Below are 9,622 nucleotides of genomic sequence, written 5' to 3'. Positions count from 1 at the left end.
ATGATATAATATCCATTAATATTCATTGAAATCAATATGAATAATTATTAATTGATCATGATAATAATGGTGGTGATGGAGACTGTTATTATTATTATTGTTGTTGTTGTTGTTTGAAGGGCGTATTGTTGCACATACGGGTTATTAGGCCGAGGCTGGTCACGCGGGTCGTGTTGTGTGACATTTCACAACCTTTCAGAATGTCACATCGTTTCTGCCCCACCACAAACGCGCGAGACGCTTCTCGAGCCCTAAAACAGCCCGTGACAACCTTCAGGACGTGGGGCGCGAGGGAGGTGTTGGGGAGGGACCCACTCCTCCGGGCGCGAGACAGTCACGCTCATTTGCGCGGGAGATTGACGGTTCAAAGGGTCTCGAGTTTGACACCGAGGAGCGCCGCTTCCACTGTGTGTTAGAGTGGTTCAATTAGACAGCGGCGCTTTGATGAGGGCGCGTGAGAGACGCCTTGATGTCACATCAAGTGAAGTTAAATGCGTTTCGCTCATCAATTACAAAGTAAGCAAATAAATAAATAAATAAGTGCCTGAAGGGATGGAGAAATAAACAGGGGTCCGGTCCGCGCGCGCGACTGCCCGTCATAAACGCCAACACAGCCATCTGCAGCCTGTCAGTCTATTCAGAGAGCAGAACACGAACACTGGAACTTTTTCTCCGCCTCTCATTGGTGGACAACTTCCAGCGGGCAGCGCGCGCAGCCTGCGAAGTTTGAGGGGGTGGGTGGGGAGTTGGAGGGATGGGGGGGCGAGGGGGGCTGATCATCTGTGCGCGCGAGCAGAACCGTTTTACCGGTGCACACACACACACACACACACATCGCCCCCACTCACTCGCCGCGTGATGAATTTGCACCTCGCGCAGGCTGCGTTTTAAAGCGCGGCTGGACTCGCGCCTACAATTAGCTGCCTCCTCAGAGTCTCCACGCGCAGCAGCGCGGCCGCTCTAATTAGTATGCGTTATCAATTAACGGCCTTAATAGGCGGCAGATTGATCACATCCTCAGTTTCAGAGGCAGAACAGAGAACTGGAGAGAAAACCTCTCTCTCTCTCTCTCCCCCTCCCTCTCTCTCTCTCTCTCTCTCTCTCTCTCTCTCTCTCTCTCTCTCTCTCTCTCACACACACACATATACACACACACACACACTGTATCTCCTCTCTCTCTCTCTCTCTCACACACACACACACACACACGCTCTCACTGTCTCTCTCTCACACACACACTCTCAGTCTCTCTCTCTCACACACACACACTCTCAGTCTCTCTCTCTCACACACACACACTCTCGCTGTCTCTCTCTCTCTCTCTCTCTCTCTCTCTTATTCTCTCTCACACACTCTCTGTCTCTCTCTCTTTCTCTCACTCTCTTATTCTCCCTCTCTCTCTCTCTCTCTCTCTCAGTGTGGCCTTCAGTCACTGTAACAGTAACAATACACAATGAACTTAACTACAACAACTATAACAAATAATAACCACATTCATTCAAATAATAACCATTTTCATTACTAGAATTACAATAATAACGTTATTTTTTTATCATTTTAATTACACTAATTAGCAAACTAATGACATATTTATATAAATATATCTTATTCTTTCAGGCTCTTTTTCTCTCTATCGGTGTTGATTCAGAGTAGCTGTACTGGTGTGACTGTCTGTACAGTGTACAGTGTTGCCAAAGCAATTAAACTTCAAAGCTGAACATACTTTGTAGAATTAAAAGCATTTACAGAATTAATTACAGTAATAATTATAATAATCATAGTGAATAACAATCATAATAAAAAAGAAATAAAAAGTAAATAAATAAGACAACACACATTAAATAATGATAATGATAACAGAATATATATTTAACTTATTTACAGTGAGATGATTGACAGAGGGTCAGTGGGGTGGGGCTGTGGTGGGGGTCACTGTGGTACTCACTGTGTTACTTACTGTCCCTCAGGTGCTGACATGTTGCATATATTTTGCAGCCAGACATGCATTTTTTCATTTTTCAGATCTTGTGTTTGAATTTCAAAATTTGGGAGAATGTTTTCAAAGTTCTTTGTGAAATTTTCTCATGTTCAATTTTTTTTGCAGTGAAGATATAATATATATGTATATAGTAGAATATATATACAAATGCATGGTTGTTGATTTTCTAAGTGTAATAAGACATAAAATATAAAATTTGCCAAAACAAGAGGGTCAAATTTATTTTTTTATTTTTTTCCAATATGTTTAATTCAGCAGATACACAGAAATTATGTATTAAATTGAATATAAGCAGATGTGATTATTTACACTTATATATATATATATATATATATATATATATATATATTTACGCCTGCAACATAATTTCTCTCAAGATTTGTTTAATGGACATGACAAAAGCATTGCAACAATTAAACAATTATACAGGAAGATTCACTTGAAAGAGGCCCCGAATATTCTGCTGTAACTCCCATTAGGATGAAGCAATCTGAACCTAAAAATTACACTACATACCTTGATGGATGTGTAATTGATAGCATTACATGTGATGCTGGAGGTGATCTCCGTTTTCTGTCAGACACATGAAGGGGTACGGGGGTCTGCACCCGGAAGTTGCAAAAAGAAGGTTAAACGTTGCGATGGCTGTCCGGCACCTACCTCATCGCTCTGACACAGGGGCATCCCAGCTTGCTCGAAGCTCCATATACTGAGAAGCACATTGCATGTTGTTTCATTCAGATTGCTTCGTCCTAGTGAGAGTTATTACAGAATATTTGGGGCCTCTTTCGAGTGAATCTTCCTGTATAACATATATATATATATAATACTGTAAAAAAATGAAATTTACGGTAAAATGCTGGCAGCTGTGGTTGCCAGAATTTCACTGTAAAAAATAAAGTGACAATGTATAAGACATTACAGTATACTTTTGTGGCAATCATAAGTTTCACTGTTGAAAACTGTTGTTTGTTTACGGTTAATTACTGTGAAAAACAGCATATATTGTAAATCTGTATACAGTAAATTACGATATCTGACAATTTATTTTACAGTATGAAATACATCTACAAAATAACACAAGAAAACCTAATTGATCACATATAGAGTTGTATGCAAATGTTTGTGCACCCCTAGTTAAATTCCATACGTGGTTGTTTATTTTCTAAGTATAATAAAACATAAAATCTGCCAAAAACAGTTTGTTTTCTTCCAGTGTGTCAAATTTAGCAGATAAACAAAAACTATACATTGAAATGTACAGAAGTAGATGTGTAATTAACACTTAGAACATATATGTGTTCTTTCCCTCTCTCTCTCTCTCTCTGTCAGAAGTTAGTGGAATTAGGAAGAAGAGTGAAAGCAGCTCAGATTGAGGCCCTAAAACCATTCATCAGCAGAACTAATCTCAGTCGGGCAAACATTCGTTTTGTGGACACTGACAGGACGGTTTAACCTCACTGTTTTACATGGAAAAGAGAGAGAGAGAGAGAGAGAGAGAGAGAGAGAGAGAGAGAGAGAGAGAATTTCACTGGCTCTTGCCAGTCTGCATCCTCATTCATTCATCTCGTCTGCTGGTTCTCATTAGAGCGCGCCAAATCAAAGTGCTGATTGCAGAGAGTGCTCTGAAGATGGATTGATTGGCATTTATTGAGCTGAAACATTGTCAAAAAATAAATAAATCAGCCACTCAGGGCAGGAGAAATGGTCTTTCTGGAAGACAGTTAGAACTGTTTTAGTGTACCCGTCAGCAGAATCACTGCAGGATCCAGGATTTAGCCTTAAGTGCTGAGCCGCAGTGTATAAACACTCTATAACTTGTTTACCTGTTTACGTGTACATTCATTCACAGTGCTCAGTGTGGCTGATAGCGAGGAGGCTACAGTTGACATGCAACATTTGCTTAACGCACTTAGTGCCTTTAATGCTGCATGTTTAGTAAATTAACAGACTCAGTTTATATCACAATACCTACATTTAGAGTCGGTTATTCATTCAGCCTAATGAGAAACTGTAGAACAGACTCAGTTCATATCACAATACCTACATTTAGAGTCGGTTATTCATTCAGCCTAATGAGAAACTGTAGAACAGACTCAGTTTATATCACAATACCTACATTTAGAGTCGGTTATTCATTCAGCCTAATGAGAAACTGTAGAACAGACTCAGTTCATATCACAATACCTACATTTAGAGTCGGTTATTCATTCAGCCTAATGAGAAACTGTAGAACAGACTCAGTTTATATCACAATACCTACATTTAGAGTCAGTTATTCATTCAAGCTGTTGAGAAACTGTAGAACAGTTTATATCTACACCCATAAAAAAGATGGTTCTTCAAGCATTCTTTAGTAAAGAAAATGGTTCTATATAGAACCATGAACACTCGCATGCTTAAGTGGTTCTCTGCATAGTGAAATGGTTCTTCAAAGTGATGGAGAGTGTGTTGTATATGACTCTACATAGAACCTTTCTGAAAATTGTTCTGCATAGCACCATAAAGGATTCTGCTACAGTTACAATGTCTTGTAACAATATCAGAACTCTTTTTGGTCCTAATCAGAATCATTTTCAGAAAGGTTCTCATCAATTTGAAGAACCCATTCTTGATGCAAAGAACCCTTTGATCATGCAAAGGGTTCTTTGATTGGTCACGGTTCATTTTTTAAAGTGTGTACTCTTGCATGGTGAAATAGTTTTTTGATACTGTTGTATATGATTCTATATAGCACCTACACACATAAAAAAAATGGTTCCATTTAGCACCAAAAAGGTTCTTCTACTGTCACAAGCTTAACATTGTAACAATAGAAGAACCCTTTTTGATGCTACATAGAACCATTTACAACACATTCTGCATCAATTTGAAGAACTGTTTTGCTACACAAAGAACCATTTCAGCATGAAATCGTTCTAGATAGAACCCATGGTTCCAAATAGAACAACTTCTCTTACTAAAGAACCCTTGAAAAAATAAATTAAAATACTACAAAGAGATGTTGTATTTTAATTAAACACTAAAGAGAAGTGTTTTCAAATGTCAACCTTGGTCATCAGAAGGAATCGAAATGTACGACTGCATGTCATCAGCATAGCTATGAAAATGTATATTATGTTTCCTATTGACATCACCTGGAGGTAGCATGTACCAAGAGAAGAACAAAGGCCCTAAAACTGAACCCTGTGGGACTCCACAAAAAAAATGTATAGCTCTTCGATGAGTGATTTGCCAGTGAAACCAAGAATCGTCTATGCCTTAAATATGATTTAAGCCATTCTAAAACTGTGCCTGAGAGGCTTACCCAGAATTCAAGGCTTGTATTCTAACCTTGTGATCAATGAAACCAAAACAGAACCAATGAAACGTGAACCCATGCTGTCTCAGTACTATGGTTAGAACGAAAACCTGACCATAACTTCTCATGTAACTTGTTTGATATTAGATATGCATTTAATTACTTGAATGTTGTATATGGTTCTACATAGCACCAAACAGTGTTCTGCTACTGAACCCCTTTCAAAAAGGTTCTATAGAACCTTTTTGAAAGGGGTTCAATGGCAGAAGTCTTTTTAGAATCATATACAACACATTCTACATCAATCTGAGGAACCATTTCACCATGCAAAGAAACCATGCAGATGGTTCTTTGAGTGCTCATGGTTCTATATATCTTTACCAAGGAACCCTTGAAGAACCAATTTTTTTAAGATTGTGGAAAAGTTGTGGGTGGAGCCTAGCCAGTTCAGTCAAGCTGAAAATTAGTCAATAAGAGTAAATCTGCAACAACGCTGTAACCCAATGTCACCTAGAGCGCGCGCGCGCGCGTACAAAGTGGCCGAATCAGCAGCGTTGGGCGCGAGGCAGGCTCTCACTTGCACTCCACAAAAGAAAAGTTTCTAATCTCCTTTTTAAAAGAGCGGATTAAATTGTTTGCTTATTTGAATAAACATTGATTCAAACGATTAGATGAATTACTTGGCCTGTTGATTACAACTTATGCATCAAAAATGCACTTAATTTTCATTAGGGGGAATAAAATGAGATGATTATTATATTAATTAGACTGATTACAAACAATTACTCCACTCAGGCACCCGCGCGCCCGTAAACTGGCTCGCTTTGATGTATTATTCCAAATACGGGGCCCATATTTCAGAAAGGGGGTCTATAATGGAGATTAAGATAACAGATACGCTGCTGAATTGAACTGAATTGAATTTACTTTCAAACAACGTTCAAACAAATGTGCGCGCGAGCGTACGGTCACACTGTAATGCTTAGCACTGGAGCTGAGGTCATTCAGAGCGTGCAGTGAAGATGCTCATCAACCTATAAGAATGTTCTATGAGTAGAACCGTACGAATTTGAAATGGTGAATGGTTCTAAGCTTGGTCTTATGGTTCTGGAGAAGGTTTACATTACGACTCAAGGCTCCCTTGACACTCGCACATTTACAAAAACGGTTCTAAAGAACTATCCATTGAAAGGGATAGGGAACGCACCTAAAGAACCCTCGTTTTTCATTTTAAGAGGTTATTCTATAAAAACAATAATAAGAAAAGCAGATTGTGGGAAAAACATCAATTGTAATGGGCAATGATCGCAATAATCGACCATAATAATCGCACTGATTAGATTTTACACAATAAGCTTTTTTCAGGTTTGAAGGATTTTCCTCTTTCCATAAATGGTTCTTAGCAAGTATATGGTTCTAATTTGTGTAGAACACTTATGGACATTTTTAAGTTTTAAAAAGCTTCTTGATGCTCGCAAATGTACAAAAACGATTCTAAAGAGCCTTCCATTGAAAGGTTCCTTTGGGAATGCACCCATAGAACCCTTGAACTATAGAACTATGTTCTATAGTGTATTCTATGAAAACAAAAACAAGAAAAACAGACTATGCAAAGAGAATAGGCTTGAATAGGTAATAATCGCAATAATCGACCAGAGTAATCAAGTAAATTATTAATCTCACCTATTATATGATACCAAAACAAGGATAAATGAGCCTTTTTACAGGTTTGGCCCTAAATGTTTCTTAGCTCGATCGTATGGTTCTAATATTGTAGAACATTTATGGATGTTCTTTAAATTTTAAAAAGCTTCTTGACGCTTGCAAATCTGCAAAAATGGTTTTAAAGAACTATCAATTGAAAGGTTCTTTAGGGAACACACCCAAAAAACCCTTGGTTCTTTATTTGTAAGAGTGTATTCTATGAAAACAGTAACATCAATTTCCATGAAAAGCAAAAAAGCATACAATGTAATAGGCAATAATCGCAATAATCGACCATAATAATTGATAATAATCAAGCAAATAATTAATTGCACCAGTGAAATAATATGAAATGTGCAGATAGAGAAGCTTTTTTTTTCAGGTGTGCACATTTGCAAAAAGGGTTCTAAAGAACCTTTCGTTGAAAGGTGCCTCAAGGTATGCACCCAAAGAATCCTTTATTGTTTATTTGTAATTGTAATCATCAATAATCCCAATAACTCACCACAATAATCCAGTAAATAATTAATCGCACCAACTAAATAAAAAAAGACTTCTTCCTCTAAATGGTTCTTAGCTTGGATGTACGGTTCTAAATTGTGTGGAACCTTTATGGATGTTCTTTAAATTTTAAAAATCTTATAGAGGCTCACACAACTGCAAAAAAGATTCTAAAGAACCTTCGATTGAAATATCCCTTTAGCAAACGCTCTAAAGAACCCTTGTTTAGTTTATTTTTAAGAGTGCATTCTATGAAAAAAAGTAACATTTATTTTCAAGAAAAGCTAAAAGTAAACACTGTAAAAGGCTATAATCGCAATAATCGACCATAATAATCGAGTAAAAAATTAATCGTACCGATTAAATAAAAAACGACGACGCAGAAGCTTGTTTTTCAGGTTTGAGCAGACCTCGTTCTGGTGGTTTATGTCTCCAAAAGCAAACAGGAGCCATTACGCGTGGAGCCCCTGCCCGCGCCCTGATGTCCATGCGGCTCTCTGTCCGGTAATGCGCCCGAGAATCGCGGGGGAAACGGCGGAATTGAGGAGTCACAAATAATAAGCGTCACCGCGAACGGCGACCGGGTCGGTAGGCGCGCTCTTCAGGCAGGAGAAATGGTGAAACGAGGAGTTGGGGGTGGGGAGGGGGTGCACGCGGACAGCAGCAGCGGCGGGGAAAATGGTGCACAATAGCGCAGCGCATACAAAAGCACCGCACCGATGCTTTACACACGGTCACATCAGGGGGTTGATGTTTAGGGGGTTGTTGTTGAATCGCCTCGCGACCACTCAGAGCCTCATAAAGAGAAACTGAAGCGCGTTCTAATCGGTTTGAGGTGCCGCGCGCGAGCGCACTGACTTTTACGCCCTTCACGCGCTCGCTATTCAGATATTCCTCCTGTTCTGGATGCTGCACGGACGGGATGCACGAAAAAACCCGCAGCGCCGTTTCCACGAGAGGCGCGCGCGCGCAGGCGCGTGCAGAAAGCCCTGGCTGGCTGGCTGATGTATATTTCATTGTCCACGGCTTAATTTTGATTTATCGTCCGTCCACAAATTAGAAAAATATGTTTTAGAATTCCATCTCGCGGAAAAGGCGCGCGCCGCGCCGCGCCGGGGGGGAGCGCGCGCTATTTAAGATGTCAGAGATACATATTGGATTAGCGCGCGCTTTGTTCCCCGCGCCCGTAGCAGGTGTTTAATCACGAGCTGATGCGCGCGCCGAAATGCGTTAGGACAGGAACGGGGGCCGCGTGGCCGGGACCGCGATAAATCATACGGTGGAAAGCTGCTGCTACAACAGGCGCGCACACACAAACGCACGCACGCGCGCCCACAAAGCCCCAAATGTCTGGCCTCCAACACGCTGTTATTCAACGCAGCAGTTCATGTTTGGCTGTGTATTTAAAGGGGAATTCCACCCATCTTTCAAAATTTCTGCATAATTTAATGGTTACGTTGTAAACAGTCATTCAGAGCGGTTTGGTGTGAAGCGCTCCGTTCTAGAGTCAGAATTATTCACAGCGGTGGTGATAGGAACCAGACGTCCACCTCTAAAGGCTCCCTCACTGAAAGTTTGCTGAAAAAACCCCATAGGAACCATCAGGTGTTTCTGTTGTTTCCTGATGTGTTTAGGCGTTTTTAATGGGTTGATATCATAGCATAAAGGATCCTAATGGTTTAACAGGTGACCAGTGGCTGAAATGCATTTGATGGTTTCCTAATGGGATCTAAAGGTATTCTACAGGAAATTAGTGGTCTTAGAAGGTAAAACCATTAGGTTTTAATCCTAATGGTCTCTAATGGTCCTTTTTCCAGCTGGGTGTGGAAATGCTGCCTGATGTCTGAGACATTGTTTTGGCCTAAAACATATACTTTTAAACTGCATGGTGGAGGGATACAGGTGAGGCAAAATAGTTTCCAAAAAATGTATTATTTTCAGATTTTCCACTATTTTACCATCATCAACATTCCATAAAAAACTTCAAAAAGATTTGTGTGGAACGTGTAGATTTACTGTAATAAAATGTCTATATCTGTGTTGTAGTCATGGCGACCCCTGGTTCCTAACACCACCACGGTAAAGACATCCGAACCATTTCACACCAAACCACTCTG

Source organism: Colossoma macropomum, unplaced genomic scaffold, assembly GCF_904425465.1.
Source record: "Colossoma macropomum unplaced genomic scaffold, Colossoma_macropomum, whole genome shotgun sequence".
In the NCBI taxonomy this organism is placed as follows: Eukaryota; Metazoa; Chordata; class Actinopteri; order Characiformes; family Serrasalmidae; genus Colossoma; species Colossoma macropomum.
Note: the sequence above shows the minus strand (reverse complement) of the source record.